The sequence below is a fragment of the Eurosta solidaginis genome, chromosome 1 (assembly GCF_040869045.1).
Source record: "Eurosta solidaginis isolate ZX-2024a chromosome 1, ASM4086904v1, whole genome shotgun sequence".
Taxonomy (NCBI): domain Eukaryota; kingdom Metazoa; phylum Arthropoda; class Insecta; order Diptera; family Tephritidae; genus Eurosta; species Eurosta solidaginis.
Genome location: NC_090319.1, coordinates 136,615,644 through 136,633,367, shown reverse-complemented (window position 1 = coordinate 136,633,367; position 17,724 = coordinate 136,615,644). Strand labels below are relative to the sequence as shown.

Below are 17,724 nucleotides of genomic sequence, written 5' to 3'. Positions count from 1 at the left end.
AATCAGTAGGCCCATAGGGCATAGCCATGCCGATGCTCAAAAAACTAGGCAAAGAGCGATTTAATTATCTAGCGCATGTCTTCAATCTGTCCCTGTCCACTTTCGTCATCCCCGAAAAATGGAAAATTACCGGGGTGGTTCCGCTATTAAAGCCTGGAAAACCAGCTAACAGATTCTTATCATCCGATATATCTCCTATCGCCAGTAGCCAAGACACTTGAAGCGATTCTGCTTCCGTATTTCACTGCAAATTTGCGTCTTGCCAATCATCAGCATAGATTTTGAAAACTACATAGTACTACCATCGCGCTAAACGCAACACGCAAAAATGTTGCTGATTAAAACAAATACCCCACCATTGGACAGTACTTGTTGCGTTAGACCTGTCTCAAAAGGTTGACCGCAAATTATGCCTGGTCGGCAAGCATCGGTGCAAGTCAGGAACATAACATCTAACCCAGAAGAATTAAGCAACCTGACATTGTCACCGACCAAAGCATCGGCGACCTTATTTACATTATGGACGCGCCAAATGTCGACCACATTCAACATCCATGGTGATGGCATTACGCTACCGACTGTCTTACACTCAAAAATTTGGGGAGAATGCAACTGCAATTGTTACTAACATATATAGCGCCATAATAAAATCTTAGAATCTCTTGCCGACATCACTTGGGGTAAAGACAAAAAACGCTTATTATTTAAGTGAAACGAAACTAGCTGGGACAAGGTTTTAAAGGCGCCACCCCGTGTTTCCAAGAGAAAGTTTTCCCACCTCTTGTATACTAACATAACGCCAACTTTCATCGTAGCAAATATTTTACTTGTTGTTAATATTTCATTTTGGTTACAACAAAATTCCTCAGGAAAAGCAAAAACCTTACATTAGTATATTCAATACATGGAGAAATTATTTTTTAAAACACCGTTGTTGTTGGTTCTAATTTTTCCATATTTTTACTGGGGTGTATTTGAATATATTATACCACAATCTGTAAAAAATCCATTGGTTAGGGTCTTTGTGAATTAAGCTAACGATATGCACCTGTACGATAACAGATAAAGGATAGCAATTTTTATCAGCCTTTTTTTATTTATTAGCTGAAATCATTACAAAAAACGCTTATTATTTAAGTGAAACGAAACTAGCTGGGACAAGGTTTTAAAGGCGCCACCCCGTGTTTCCAAGAAACAAAGTTTTCCCACCTCTTGTATACTAACATAACGCCAACTTTCATCGTAGCAAATATTTTACTTGTTGTTAATATTTCATTTTGGTTACAACAAAATTTCTCAGGAAAAGCAAAAACCTTACATTAGTATATTCAATACATGGAGAAATTATTTTTTAAAACACCGTTGTTGTTGGTTCTAATTTTTCCATATTTTTACTGGGGTGTATTTGAATATATTATACCACAATCTGTAAAAAATCCATTGGTTAGGGCCTTTGTGAATTAGGCTAACGATATGCACCTGTACGATAACAGATAAGGGATAGCAATTTTTATCAGCCTTTTTTTATTTATTAGCTGAAATCATTACAAAAAACGCATATTATTTAAGTGAAACGAAACTAACTGGGACAAGGTTTTAAAGGCGCCACCCCGTGTTTCCAAGAAAAAAAGTTTTCCCACCTCTTGTATACTAACATAACGCCAACTTTCATCGTAGCAAATATTTTACTTGTTGTTAATATTTCATTTTGGTTACAACAAAATTTCTCAGGAAAAGCAAAAATCTTACATTAGTATATTCAATACATGGAGAAATTATTTTTTAAAACACCGTTGTTGTTGGTTCTAATTTTTCCATATTTTTACTGGGGTGTATTTGAATATATTATACCACAATCTGTAAAAAATCCATTGGTTAGGGCCTTTGTGAATTAAGCTAACGATATGCACCTGTACGATAACAGATAAGGGATAGCAATTTTTATCAGCCTTTTTTTATTTATTAGCTGAAATCATTACATTATTTGTATAACTAAATTTATAGTATTTAAAAGTAACTATACTAAACAAAGGCACTGCAGTTTTTACAAATATGACTGGAATTCAATTAAATTTTTGTATTCAATAAATGTTTATATATATATTTATATAAAATTAGAACCAACAACAACGGTGTTTTAAAAAGTAATCTCTCCTTGTATTGAATATAGTAATGTAAGGTTTTTGCTTTTCCTGAGAAATTTTTTGAGAAATTTTGTTGTAGCCAAAATGAAATGTTAGCAACAAGTAAGATATTTGCTACGATGAAAGTTGGCGTTATGTTAGTATACAAGAGGTGGGAAAATCCCAACTTTTTTTCTTGGAAACACGGGGTGGCGCCTTTAAAACCTTGTTCCAGCTAGTTTCGTTTCACTTAAATAATTTTCATAATTTTTTTAGAAAATTATATGTCTATATATAATAAGAATTAAGCCAGTTTAAAGTTTACAAATTCCATGAATTTATGAAATAAATCGTTATATTCTTGAGTCTTTTCTTATATGTTTCTGATTGGATTTCGCGCTCTTTCAATTTATCGTTGGATTATCCAAGCACGTTAACTTCATCTTAAAGCTGTATTAACTCAGATGTGTTTTTCTTTAATGCAAAAAGATAAAATTAATACGTTAATGAAAATAGCAAATGTTTGGTTGCATTATAAATATGGACGATATTTACTATCAGATCGTCATTACGCTGTTTTATTGTTTGAATTTCATTTTCTTGCTGCTGAACCTTTAATTTCAGGTCCTCTCGTGCAGCATCTGATTGTTTAAGGTCTTCTTCCATTCGATCGAGCTGTCACCAAGTTCAGGATAACGTACAGAACCAGCTTGAACTGGAGCCAGTGATACACCATCATCACCAATTTGAGCAGTTGTATTTTCCAACCGATGAACTTCATACTGCAGTTTATTAAGCTCTTGTTACATGTTAAATTTTTCTTCTATGAGTAATAAAATCTGTAAAATATGAATTTAAAATAACCTTTTTTAAGTAAAACTCAATTCCACCAAATACCTTTTTATCAGATTCAAAACACTTTTGAGCAAAGCATCTCGTTCTTACTGCAATATTTTATAATCGAAATTAGCTATACTTGACGAACTACGAGATGTACACTCTCCATGCCAAGTTGACACAAGATCTTGCAGTGCTGGCATTATATTAGCATGAAGTGATTCCACTAAGCACGTTATTTGTCGTATATAATTTGCTTGGCAGCACAATTTACTGCGCAACGTAGTACAACCTGTAAACAACGCTCGAGCTCAGAAGGATCACATTTTTCAGAAATATGTTGAGCATCAGGTTGAGGAAATACATCGCTGTAATAATCATATACTCCTTCAATAACTTTCTTTAAATTCTCATCGTCAAGCGCCAATTTATTCCTGTGTTTATTTAAGACAACCAAGCATCTGTAAACGTAAAAGGATTATTATAGTTTTTTTTTAGTTATTTCTCCTGAATTTCTCACACTTACCTGTAAAAACGTCTGGAGCGAATTGGTGTAAGGCTTGTGCCAGAGCCACTCCATTGAAAAGTTCTCAACTTACATCTCCTATATTATGTGTATATTGACACTCTTTTTTGAAAAAGAGCGAAATTATTTCGTCTTAAGCCAAACTTGCTAAGAATTTCAGAAAAGACGCCTGTATATTAACTTTTGTGATCGGCCATTTGTATTTTAATTAATAAGGGATTGCTTTATTTGGTTTCGAATGTTTTGACCAATTCTTAAAATTTGTGTGTGCTCGCCTATATCAATATCATTCACAGCAACATTATTTGCAGTTACACTTGGTTGGTTAAAAGGGACTTTAAATTCCATACATATGTTGTGTAGAGCTGCGCAAACGTTGGAAAACATTGCCACCTTTTGTGGGTCATATCCTCCGCGCTTATCGTTGCATAGTATTTTCCACCGCCCTTTGTAAATACCAATTGTTCTCTCCACCATACATCTGGCTTTTGAGTGAACCGAATTAAATACACTCTCACTTGAATCGTCCGCAGGATTTCTGTATGGGGTTATACACCAAGGTTTAAGTGGACAAGGTTTAATGCACAATGACAAAATTTCCATCGTCTTTGGCGATAAAGTGCTGTCGGATGCGCTTTCTGCCGACAATATGTAATGCATTCTACGGTTGACAAAGCCAGACGGCGGGCCAACAGATGCGCACACAAGCATAAACACAGCACGTAACCAATTACCATTACCGCCAAAGAGATTTAAGATTATATCGTTCATGCTAAACCATTTAAATCAGTAGGCCCATAGGGCATAGCCATGCCGATGCTCAAAAAACTAGGCAAAGAGCGATTTAATTATCTAGCGCATGTCTTCAATCTGTCCCTGTCCACTTTCGTCATCCCCGAAAAATGGAAAATTACCGGGGTGGTTCCGCTATTAAAGCCTGGAAAACCAGCTAACAGATTCTTATCATCCGATATATCTCCTATCGCCAGTAGCCAAGACACTTGAAGCGATTCTGCTTCCGTATTTCACTGCAAATTTGCGTCTTGCCAATCATCAGCATAGATTTTGAAAACTACATAGTACTACCATCGCGCTAAACGCAACACGCAAAAATGTTGCTGATTAAAACAAATACCCCACCATTGGACAGTACTTGTTGCGTTAGACCTGTCTCAAAAGGTTGACCGCAAATTATGCCTGGTCGGCAAGCATCGGTGCAAGTCAGGAACATAACATCTAAACCCAGAAGAATTAAGCAACCTGACATTGTCACCGACCAAAGCATCGGCGACCTTATTTACATTATGGACGCGCCAAATGTCGACCACATTCAACATCCATGGTGATGGCATTACGCTACCGACTGTCTTACACTCAAAAATTTGGGGAGAATGCAACTGCAATTGTTACTAACATATATAGCGCCATAATAAAATCTTAGAATCTCTTGCCGACATCACTTGGGGTAAAGACAAAAAACGCTTATTATTTAAGTGAAACGAAACTAGCTGGGACAAGGTTTTAAAGGCGCCACCCCGTGTTTCCAAGAAAAAGTTTTCCCACCTCTTGTATACTAACATAACGCCAACTTTCATCGTAGCAAATATTTTACTTGTTGTTAATATTTCATTTTGGTTACAACAAAATTCCTCAGGAAAAGCAAAAACCTTACATTAGTATATTCAATACATGGAGAAATTATTTTTTAAAACACCGTTGTTGTTGGTTCTAATTTTTCCATATTTTTACTGGGGTGTATTTGAATATATTATACCACAATCTGTAAAAAATCCATTGGTTAGGGTCTTTGTGAATTAAGCTAACGATATGCACCTGTACGATAACAGATAAAGGATAGCAATTTTTATCAGCCTTTTTTTATTTATTAGCTGAAATCATTACAAAAAACGCTTATTATTTAAGTGAAACGAAACTAGCTGGGACAAGGTTTTAAAGGCGCCACCCCGTGTTTCCAAGAAAAAAAGTTTTCCCACCTCTTGTATACTAACATAACGCCAACTTTCATCGTAGCAAATATTTTACTTGTTGTTAATATTTCATTTTGGTTACAACAAAATTTCTCAGGAAAAGCAAAAACCTTACATTAGTATATTCAATACATGGAGAAATTATTTTTTAAAACACCGTTGTTGTTGGTTCTAATTTTTCCATATTTTTACTGGGGTGTATTTGAATATATTATACCACAATCTGTAAAAAATCCATTGGTTAGGGCCTTTGTGAATTAGGCTAACGATATGCACCTGTACGATAACAGATAAGGGATAGCAATTTTTATCAGCCTTTTTTTATTTATTAGCTGAAATCATTACAAAAAACGCATATTATTTAAGTGAAACGAAACTAACTGGGACAAGGTTTTAAAGGCGCCACCCCGTGTTTCCAAGAAAAAAAGTTTTCCCACCTCTTGTATACTAACATAACGCCAACTTTCATCGTAGCAAATATTTTACTTGTTGTTAATATTTCATTTTGGTTACAACAAAATTTCTCAGGAAAAGCAAAAATCTTACATTAGTATATTCAATACATGGAGAAATTATTTTTTAAAACACCGTTGTTGTTGGTTCTAATTTTTCCATATTTTTACTGGGGTGTATTTGAATATATTATACCACAATCTGTAAAAAATCCATTGGTTAGGGCCTTTGTGAATTAAGCTAACGATATGCACCTGTACGATAACAGATAAGGGATAGCAATTTTTATCAGCCTTTTTTTATTTATTAGCTGAAATCATTACATTATTTGTATAACTAAATTTATAGTATTTAAAAGTAACTATACTAAACAAAGGCACTGCAGTTTTTACAAATATGACTGGAATTCAATTAAATTTTTGTATTCAATAAATGTTTATATATATATTTATATAAAATTAGAACCAACAACAACGGTGTTTTAAAAAGTAATTTCTCCTTGTATTGAATATAGTAATGTAAGGTTTTTGCTTTTCCTGAGAAATTTTTTGAGAAATTTTGTTGTAGCCAAAATGAAATGTTAGCAACAAGTAAGATATTTGCTACGATGAAAGTTGGCGTTATGTTAGTATACAAGAGGTGGGAAAATCCCACCTTTTTTTCTTGGAAACACGGGGTGGCGCCTTTAAAACCTTGTCCCAGCTAGTTTCGTTTCACTTAAATATTTTTCATAATTTTTTTAGAAAATTATATGTCTATATATAATAAGAATTAAGCCAGTTTAAAGTTTACAAATTCCACGAATTTATGAAATAAATCGTTATATTCTTGAGTCTTTTCTTATATGTTTCTGATTGGATTTCGCGCTCTTTCAATTTATCGTTGGATTATCCAAGCACGTCAACTTCATCTTAAAGCTGTATTAACTCAGACGTGTTTTTCTTTAATGCAAAAAGATAAAATTAATACGTTAATGAAAATAGCAAATCTTTGGTTGCATTATAAATATGGACGATATTTACTATCAGCTCGTCATTACGCTGTTTTATTGTTTGAGTTTCATTTTCTTGCTGCTGAACTTTAATTTCAGGTCCTCTCGTGCAGCAGCTGATTGTTTAAGGTCTTCTTCCATTCGATCGAGCTGTCACGAAGTTCAGGATAACGTACAGAACCAGCTTGAACTGGAACCAGTGATACACCATCATCACCAATTTGAGCACCACCCGATGAACTTCATAATGCAGTTTATTAAGCTCTTGTTACATGTTAGATTTTTCTTCTATGAGTAATAAAATCTGTAAAATATGAAATTTAATATAACCTTTTTTAAGTAAAACTCAATTCCACCAAATACCTTTTTATCAGATTCAAAACACTTTTGAGCAAAGCATCTCGTTCTTACTGCAATATTTTATAATCGAAATTAGCTATACTTGACGAACTACGAGATGTACACCCTCCAAGCCAAGTTGACACAAGATCTTGCAGTGCTGGCATTATATTAGCTTGAATTGATTCCACTAAGCACGTTATTTGTCGTATATAATTTGCTTGGCAGCACAATTTACTGCGCAACGTAGTACAACCTGTAAACAACGCTCGAGCTCAGAAGGATCACATTTTTCGGAAATATGTTGAGCATCAGGTTGAGGAAAATCTGCTAATGAATAACTTAATACATCGCTGTAATAATCATATACTCCTTCAATAACTTTCTTTAAATGCTCATCGTCAAGCGCCAATTTATTCCTGTGTTTATTTAAGACAACCAAGCATCTGTAAACGGGCGGGATTATTATAGTTTTTTAGTTATTTCTCCTGAATTTCTCACACTTACCTGTAAAAACGTCTGGAGCGAATTGGTGTAAGGCTTGTGCCAGAGCCACTCCATTGGAAAGTTCTCAACTTACATTGCCTATATTATGTGTATATTGACACACTTTTTTGAAAAAGAGCGAAATTATTTCGTCTTAAGCCAAACTTGCTAAGAATTTCAGAAAAGACGCCTGTATATTAACTTTTGTGATCGGCCATTTGTATTTTAATTAATAAGGGATTGCTTTATTTGGTTTCGAATGTTTTGACCAATTCTTAAAATTTGTGTGTGCTCGCCTATATCAATATCATTCACAGCAACATTATTTGCAGTTACACTTGGTTGGTTAAAAGGGACTTTAAATTCCATACATATGTTGTGTAGAGCTGCGCAAACGTTGGAAAACATTGCCACCTTTTGTGGGTCATATCCTCCGCGCTTATCGTTGCATAGTATTTTCCACCGCCCTTTGTAAATACCAATTGTTCTCTCCACCATACATCTGGCTTTTGAGTGAACCGCATTAAATACACTCTCACTTGAATCGTCCGCAGGATTTCTGTATGGGGTTATACACCAAGGTTTAAGTGGATACCCGGAATCACCTAATTAAATGAAAGTAGAGAATAAATGCCCATAGTTCATACTAGTTGACTAAAAAATACATACCAAGTAACTACGAATTATTGTTAGAATTTATTTCAAATTTCTCTTCTAGCATTATTCTTTGCTCTGATTGCTCCCATACAAAAGAATCATGGGCAGCCCCTCCATATCTAGCATTTATTGCATTAATTTTGTATTGTTGATTGCATATCTGCAGCAAGATACATTTATACGTATAAAATAATTCCTTTGACCATTATATTCTTCGAAGTTTATATTCTTCTTACAATCATTACATTTAAACTATGAAATCCCTTGCGACTAAAAAACATATGTTCGTTTTCGCTGGGTTTCTGCAGGCCAATATGGGTACCGTCAATACATCCAATTGCTGTAGGAGGGAAAAGTATAGGCGCATCCAAAAAAAAATATTTCATTTTCTCACCTCGTGGTATCTTATACTTCTCGTAGAACCATTCCATACAGCCAGTCAGACTCTCCGGTATAAAACAGATATGTTCTGGACATAGTTTTCTTTCTATTTCAGTCGCTACTCGGGTGCTCAATTTTGAAACCAACCTTTGACTCATTCCCATTAGGTAATCGTCCCCTACAGCTCGCTGGTAACTGCCACTTCCAAGAAATGAAAGCGTTACCGCCAACTGGAGGATGGGCGGTGCAGCTGCTGAGGAATGGCAATTGAAATTTGTATTTCTCAGGACATAATTACGAAACCTTTTAATGAACCTAAAAATTAGCCAGTTAAATAAACAATTCGGTAACAGTTCCCAAATGTTGAAGTTACAGTGAAATATAAACGAACTTACGCATTTTAAGACAAAGAAAGAGGATTGCTTTTGTCTGTTAGGTGCTGTCTTACAACCTTCTGGTCATGCCCATCTACGTCTTGGTCGGAACTTTCTAAAAAGAAAAGTAGTTCCGGCTCCATGGTTTCAACTCTAAAAAACTACAACATTAGTTTCCTTGATATTTCTTCGAGTGATAGAGCTTATTGGTTAGGGCGAAGTACTGTTATAACAAAAACTTGAAATTATCAATATCTGCATCCCTCCTGTCACCTGCTGCCCCAGTGTATACCGCTCTGAAATCAGCGCACTACTCACCGGAAAAAATTGCATAATAGGAATGGCCCACCACGATCTATGGCATTCTGATCTACAGACGGACAGAAAGGCGAAATAGCGTTCTACTCGATAAAGGCGGACATCCCGTGCGTATGGTAGGAAGCTGTCATTGCTCGGCAGAAATCTCAATCGTGTTGCAGGACTCGTTAACTGCGTCAACTGGCAGCCGATGGTAACGCTTCGCGTCGTTTTATTTCCGCCTGAGGAACATCGAAAATCCGGCCACATTTTCCAGCGCAGGCCACAAATTTAGCGAGAGAACGTGACCTTATAAGACAATACGACCACGCGACCCCTAAATAAGGGATATAAACCAACGCTTAAGATTGCTAGTGGATGAAAACAAACGGGCGAAATCGGAGTAGCATTTAAAGAATTGCAACCTCTCTGCCGGTGTAGGTAAGCTATAGTCTACCGTAAAGTCCCTATCGAACCCGACTAAGCACAATGACAAAATTTCCATCGTCTTTGGCGATAAAGTGCTGTCGGATGCGCTTTCTGCCGACAATATGTAATGCATTCTACGGTTGACAAAGCCAGACGGCGGGCCAACAGATGCGCACACAAGCATAAACACAGCACGTAACCAATTACCATTACCGCCAAAGAGATTTAAGATTATATCGCTCATGCTAAACCATCTAAATCAGTAGGCATATAGGGCATAGCCATGCCGATGCTCAAAAAACTAGGCAAAGAGGGATTGAATTATCTAGCGCATGTCTTCAATCTGTCCCTGTCCACTTTCGTCATCCCCGAAAAATGGAAAATTGCCGGCGTGGTTCCGCTATTAAAGCCTGGAAAACCAGCTAACAGATTCTTATCAAATCCGATATATCTCCTATCGCCAGTAGCCAAGACACTTGAAGCCATTCTGCTTCCGTATTTCACTGCAAATTTGCGTCTTGCCAATCATCAGCATAGATTTCGAAAACTACATAGTACTACCATCGCGCTAAACGCAATTAACAAGCAAAAATGTTGCTGATTAAAACAAATACCCCACCATTGGACAGTACTTGCTGCGTTAGACCTGTCTCAAAAGGTTGACCGCAAATTATGCCTGGTCGGCAAGCATCGGTGCAAGTCAGGAACATCTAAACCCAGAAGAATTAGGCAACCTGACATTGTCACCGACCAAAGCATCGGCGACCTTATTTACATTATGGACGCGCCAAATGTCGACCACATTCAACAGCCATGGTGATGGCATTACGCTACCGACTGTCTTACACCCAAAAATTTGGGGAGAATGCTACTGCAATTGTTCCTAACATATATAGCGCCATAATAAAATCTCAGAATCTCTTGCCGACATCACTTGGGGTAAAGACAAAAAACGCTTATTATTTAAGTGAAACGAAACTAGCTGGGACAAGGTTTTAAAGGTGCCACCCCGTGTTTCCAAGAAAAAAAAGTTTTCCCACCTCTTGTATACTAACATAACGCCAACTTTCATCGTGGCAAATATTTTACTTGTTGTTAACATTTCATTTTGGTTACAACAAAATTTCTCAAAAAATTTCTCAGGAAAAGCAAAAACCTTACATTAGTATATTCAATACATGGAGAAAATACTTTTTAAACACCGTTGTTGTTGGTTCTAATTTCTTCATATTTTTACTGGGGTGTTTTTGAATATATCATACCAACATCTGTAAAAAATCTATTGGTTAGGGCCTTTGTGAATTAAGCTAACGATATGCACCTGTAAGATAACAGATAAAAAGGATAGCAATTTGTATCAGTCTTTTTTTTTATTTATTAGCTAAAATCATTACATTATTTGTATAATTAAATTTATAGGATTTAAAAATAAATATACTAAACAAAGGTACTGCAGTTATTACAAATATGACTGGAATTCAATTAAATTTTTGTATTCAATAAATGTATATAAATATATATATAATAAATACTATCCTTTAAAACTATGGAAATTTTTTCCTTCAAAATTTAAATAAGGTTCAACATTTTCATTTCAGTTCTTATATACATACCCAACAGGCATTTCTGTAAATGTTTCGAAAAGTTACTTAAAGCAAGCTTGTTGTGTTAAACGATTTCAGTATTAAATATATATTTTTTTTTTTTTCAGAAAACATTTTACGCGTTTTGAGACGAAACGTTAATAAGTAATTTAGCTGTGAAAGTATATTATAAATGTTTACAAAAAAGACGACAGAACTATTTGTCAATATTTTTCAACTTCGAAAATTTCAAATTACACAAGTTTACAAATTCAGGTCAACTTTTGGATCTGAGCAGATAAGAACGATTCTTAACTATATTTGATATGCTGAATTCGAATCTGCATTCAGGGTTTTAAGATTGATTTTAGTTTCCGAGTTCTCGCATGATAGCACCATTGTGCTGTTATAGCATTTTCTAAATAGTTTCACTGCTTGTTAAGTCATTTCAACTGTAACTGTAAAATAACATAAGTGATTAGAGCAAATAAAAATGCAGACAGTGTTGCAAAGTTGATTCAAAGTGTTTTTGTTGTTTTTTATGCTTGTGGGATAGCCGCGCAATTGAACATCATTTTGTGAGAAAGGAATGTCAAAGTCGTACTCAATATGAGCCTTGATAGCAAAACGCCTCCGCTGAACCATTTGTAAATCCACAAGATATTTTCCTGCCACCTCTTCACATTAAGCTAGGCCTTATAAAGAACTTCCTCAAAGCATTAAACCGTGAAGGACCGGCTTTTCAGTACTTAGTCAAAATGTTTCCTAAATTTTCATATGCAAAAATCAAAGAAGGAATATTTTTCGGCCCTGATATTAGAAAATTAATGGCTGATAAAAAATGTACAAAATGTTTAACGCCCGATGAAGCAGCCGCATTGGAATCTTTTCAAAATATCGTTCACCAATTTCTTGGTAATCACAAATCCCCTAATTTTAAGGGAATTATTGGCGATATGTTGGAAAATTATCGAAAGATTGGAGCTAAAATGTCTCTAAAGATGCATTTTCTGCATTCCCATCTCGATTTTCCCCCGAAAACTTGGGTAATACGAGCGACGAACAAGGAAAGCGGCTACACCAAGATCTAGCCAACATTGAAAGACGATACAAAGGATTTTGGGATGAAGGCATGATAAGCGACTACTGTTGGACTCTAATACGCGAAACAGATACTAAACAATACAAAAGGCAAAGTTCCACCAATCTTCATTTCTGATTTGTTACTTTTAAGTTAATAAAATTAATATTATTTGACAGAAATCTTTAAAAATGAATTTATTGACTGTATTATAAACTAGAATCAATCTTAAAAGACGGAATGAAGAATCGGATTCAGCATCATAAATTGTTTAAAAAACCACTTTTAGTTGCCTAGATCCAAAACCGTGTATACTTGTGTTATTTTCATAAACGTTTATTCATGAGAGGGAATGGCTGCATCTAAACCGTTTCCTGGATTCTACTACAACTTATTCGAAATGCAGCCATTCTTCATTTAATGTAGGCATGAAATTCAGAATTAATTCATATGTATATTTACATACACATATGTATTTCTTAATATTATTGAAATGATTGAACTAAAAATTATCATTATAAAAAGTTTTGGGAAAACATTTATAACAAGCGTTATTTTAGAATTTTTTTTATAAATTTACATTTATCGATTATTTCACGCTTAATTCTAAACAATTTGTAAACAAAAAATCAACATTTTGTAAGCTTAGTGTTTGTTTGAGAAAACTTTTTATAAATTTACATTACGTCTACTTTGCTTGTTGGGTATATATGTAATAAAAATATTATGAACTAGTTGGCCCGGCAAACTTTGTACAGCCTTAGAATGTATGGGCGCTGTCACGCCCCCTTTAGGAAACATTTTAATTCGGTACATTTCCGCAATTATGGTATGGAGAAGAATAAGAAGAAAAATATAGTAGAAGAGAATGGGATTGAGATTGAAGATGTGGATGGAGCTCACTTTTTAAATGTAAGAAAAACAATTTTCGGGTAAGAAAACGTCTGCCAGGTAGGCTAGATGAAAAAAAAAACTATATAAATTCAATATGGGAAAAATTATTGTCGCTATTTTTGCGAACACAAGTTTACAAAATTTGATATCTTTATTCGGAATCGGAAAATGGATTTAAGTCCCGCTTCCTCAGTTCTATTTCCAAATCGTTTAGGGCACAAAAACGTTTGTGTGTTTCTTCCCTTATCTGGAGCTTCCGCTCCTGGATTTGCAACATCCGCTCTTGGATTTCCACGAGTCTGCGAGAAGCTTGTCATCCATAGTGAGCTTTGCCTCATTTACAGATTTTAAATTTTGCTCCACTTACTTTTCTCCTCCTCTTCGAAGAGGACGGGACATTATATTTTTCAATGTCATAATCAGAAACTTTGATCTTCCGTGTCGAAGTTGTTGGGTTGTTTCCTGCATCAATTTCAATTGAAGGCATCTCCTCCTGCAAAAACTCAATCTCGTAAAAGTCCTTGCTTACCTCGACTGGAGATTCAAAAAGGTGTTGAGAAGAACTCTTCGAGATGTTACCCCAGGTTTGCACTGTTTGCAGACCATCAACCGTCGCTTCTAACCCGCTTTGCTTTCCTCCGCTGATGTTATCAATTTCTCCTCGTATGGTCCACCACCAGTCCGAGATTTTGAGCTCCGGTTAAAGGTTAGTTTTCGCTTCGCTTGGTATTTTTGGTCAGCATATACCTACAAATTGTAAATATCATAGAATTACAAATTATCATACCAACAGATGAGTATTTCGATCGGTTGTTTGATTTACCTTTCTCCACATTTTTGCATCTTTCATAGGTGGGCCTACAGCGTTAAGTTTTTTGATAAATTCCCCCACAACCGTTGAGATGTCGCCTTTCCTTGGGCACAATTTGGTGTGATGTTTTGGCCAGGTTGGGGTGCTGCTGCATAAATTCTCCCATCATTTCCTTTTGTTTATAATTAAGCTTATTTAGATGCGTTCTTTGGGGAAACAAACATTTTATATTATAAATACTTTTAACTAATTTTATATTTATTTACTCACATTATTAATCTTGAAATTTTCCTTTTTATAATTAAAATATGATTGATCACAGTTTGATAAAATTTTCCTTTTTAGTTGTGCTAAGATCACTTTATTTTTTTAAAAACAAATTTTAAACGTAGCAACTGTTAATTAGTTCGTTTAATTTACAAACTAAAACCAATTTTAAAAGCTCTCGAACGTCTTTTTGCTATCGTATAAAAATTTTTAACGTTTACGATTTGTTGTGTACGTTCACTGAACACATAATACCGAATTTCGATTGCAGCTATTCGTTCACGTATCACGTAACGTGCCCGACGGATGCACAGCCATCACACTAAGAGAGTCTAAATGCTGGAAAGAAAAAGGTTATGGCCACAGTGACATCCTAACAAGGCTCATCGATGTAGATTCGACAACAGATTACCTCTCAAAAACACTGATTTTCGACAGAAATTGCAAGGTGCAGATACCCCCTAGAAGGGCTGGGCGGACGACAGAGTTGGCGGGGAGGCCACCTCAATCTACACTGACGGGTCCAAAATGGACTGCGGCGTCGGTACAGGTGTCTACTCCAACCAACTAAAAGTCGCAATCCCCATCCGTCTTCCAAACACAGCCAGCATCTTCCAAGCAGAGCTGCAAGGAATAGAGAGGGCCTGCATCTTCCTTTTGCAGAACCGGATAGATGGTGAGGTAGTTATATACTCCGACATCCAAGTCGCAATCCCCATCCGTCTTCCAAACACAGCCAGCATCTTCCAAGCAGAGCTGCAAGGAATAGGGAGGGCCTGCATCTTCCTTTTGCAGAACCGGATAGACGGTGAGGTAGTTATATACTCCGACAGCCAAGCGGCACTCAAAGCGATAGAATCACCGTACACATCCTCTAAAGCCGTCGATAACTGTAAGAGGGTGCTACGTGAAGCAGCCAACCAGGCAGCTGTCACTCTCAGCTGGGTACCCGGCCACAGGAACATTGACGGCAACGAAAAAGCGGATGAAATAGCAAAGGAAGGAGCATCGTTAGACATCACGGAAGCAGTCGCGGTGCATCGACCACTCACATCAGTTCAGAGAGACATTCTCACCTATCTAAGGAAAACAATAATCCGCGATTGGTACTCTACGGACACCTGTAGAATCACCAAATTAATATGGCCAGACTACAATCAGAAAAGAACCGATGACCTACTAAATAGGTCTAGGAAGGAAATATACAGAATCACGGCCACTATTACAGGGCACTGGCCGTTTGGCACACACGCGAATAGAATGGGTATCCCCTACAATGAGAGGTGTAGGAGCTGTAGAGAGGGTGCCGAGGAATCGGTTACTCACTTTCTCTGCGAGTGCCCAGTCCTCGCGAATTTTCGGTCCCGAACTCTAGGTAGTTATGTGTTTCCGGACTTAAGGTCGGTGTCAAACTGCCGAATGAAGGACATCAGTAGGTTTATTAATCTAACCAAGTGGTTTGAGTAAAACTATACGCAGGAGGAAGTGCATCAAAATGGCGCCTGGAGCGCTACTTGGGCCCGGTTCCATAGGCGGGCAGCGCAGCAACCAACCAACCATTGTCCCCTCATCTCCTTCACAGCACCTCATCCAAGCCGACTTCCTCGATGAACCCTTTTTGTGAGTGAGGTTGAGTGGAATCCAAAGGATGCAGCCAATTGGTGGTGTCCTGGCCCACATTACCGGTAGTAATGGTAAGTGTTCAGTATTTCGGGCGATATGTAGATGAAACATAAAATTTTAAGATACATAGTTGATAGTTGGTAAGACATACCCTGTCTGTATCTGAAATCCTTCGGAGTAGGGTGATCGTTAAGACCTCCTTTGCTGCGGATAGCAGAAACTAAATTTTCCAGAACGACCTGATTTAGCCTATGTGTTTAAATGTATTCCACATACGAGTTAGTATTCAAATACTCGTATAGCATGACTAAAGCCCGATTAGACATCACTATGTCATTTTGGAACAGCTCTACGATATAGTGTTTATTTTTATTTTTAAATCTTGGAACAATCGGCTGCATAATAAGCTCATTCATTCTCTCTAGCCATCAAGCTGGTTTGAAAGAGATCTTCCACATGGTTCCTTTAAAAATTTATTGGTTTCAAAAAGATATTTTATTAAAGGTCTAATAGGGGTTGTACATGTTGTATCTGATTACCTTCCCTGGGAACCATATGTTTTCATGTTCGAGTTCATAACGTCAAACCAATCGTTAACCAGCTGAATAAAATCTGCTGTCTCCTTCGGTTTGTATACATTGAACCCTAGTGAGTGTCTATGGCCCCTATTATGAGACAAATTCGATCTTCGAAAGAGCTGATCGAACGAATTTTCGTTCGGTATTATGACGCTAATTCGATCAAGACTAGTGTCATTGTTCGATAATTCGATAAATTCAACCGTTCAGAAAAGCACATTCCCATCATCTGTCAAAAAAAAAAAACGCAAAATTATTTATGAAGAAAAAAGCTTAAGTACTGGAACTAGCCAGAAATATAAAACGCTGAAATGAGTTTCAACGCTTAATTGTAGCTTTCTAAACATTGTAACTTTCTGAACATGTTGTTACATGTGTTAAAAAAACTAAACCTCATAATGACCATAGAAGCGTTCATGGACTTGCTATCCAGTAAAGATGAATGGCTGCAAAAATGCACAAGAGCCAAGTCTATTCCAACCATTTTGAAATTGGCAACAATTCTCAGATTTTGCGTAAGGGATTGTCTCAACTGAGGATCTGGTACGAGAATGCAATCGGAATTTTTTCCACCTGATCCTTTCTGCAAGTTCGTTTTGTTATAAACGGAGTTTGTCCAATTTATGAAATCAGTCTTCCAAGCAGTTGTTTTGTATTCACGACCTTGGACCTATATGTAGGGTTCTTAAATTATATGGCTTCATACGGCTGAGTTTTCAGGTGCCGTATTTCCTCATAATACTTACGGAGATGACTTCTTAAGGCCCCCGGCGATGTTGGCCCATCAATCAGATACCTGTTGGGATGCCCAGGCTTCTGGGTATTCAACAGGAACTGTTTGGTTAGCATCCCATTTGTCTCCCTGACGGAGAGTATTCTCGCCTCATTATGCAGATGCTGTTCTGGGGACATAAGAAGACAGCCCGTGGCGATTCTGAGAGCAGTATTTTGGCAGGCCTGTAGCTTCTTCCAGAGAGTAGTTTTAAGGCTTGGTGACCATATAGGG

The 17,724-nt window shown here is 36.6% G+C and overlaps 2 long non-coding RNA genes across 5 annotated transcripts; both read right to left on the bottom strand.

Annotated features, from left to right (window-relative positions):
* Positions 1-1,794: 1,794 nt before the first annotated feature.
* On the bottom strand, positions 1,795-5,960 carry LOC137238186 (uncharacterized). The gene is made up of 4 exons (XR_010949127.1): positions 3,487-5,960; positions 3,021-3,421; positions 2,679-2,962; positions 1,795-2,597 (listed from the first exon to the last, which is right to left on the bottom strand). It is a non-coding gene; the product is annotated as an uncharacterized lncRNA (long non-coding RNA).
* A 102-nt stretch (positions 5,961-6,062) lies between these two features.
* LOC137236833 (uncharacterized) lies at positions 6,063-12,083 on the bottom strand. Of its 4 annotated transcripts, none has more exons than XR_010948656.1 (7): positions 9,177-12,083; positions 8,795-9,096; positions 8,413-8,740; positions 7,765-8,348; positions 7,282-7,703; positions 6,950-7,222; positions 6,063-6,868 (listed from the first exon to the last, which is right to left on the bottom strand). It is a non-coding gene; the product is annotated as an uncharacterized lncRNA (long non-coding RNA). The 4 variants fall into 4 exon arrangements; XR_010948657.1 differs by lacking the exon at positions 9,177-12,083 and having other exon boundaries at positions 8,413-8,560; positions 8,637-8,740; positions 8,795-9,155; XR_010948658.1 differs by lacking the exon at positions 9,177-12,083 and having other exon boundaries at positions 8,413-8,560; positions 8,646-8,740; positions 8,795-9,155.
* Positions 12,084-17,724: the final 5,641 nt, after the last annotated feature.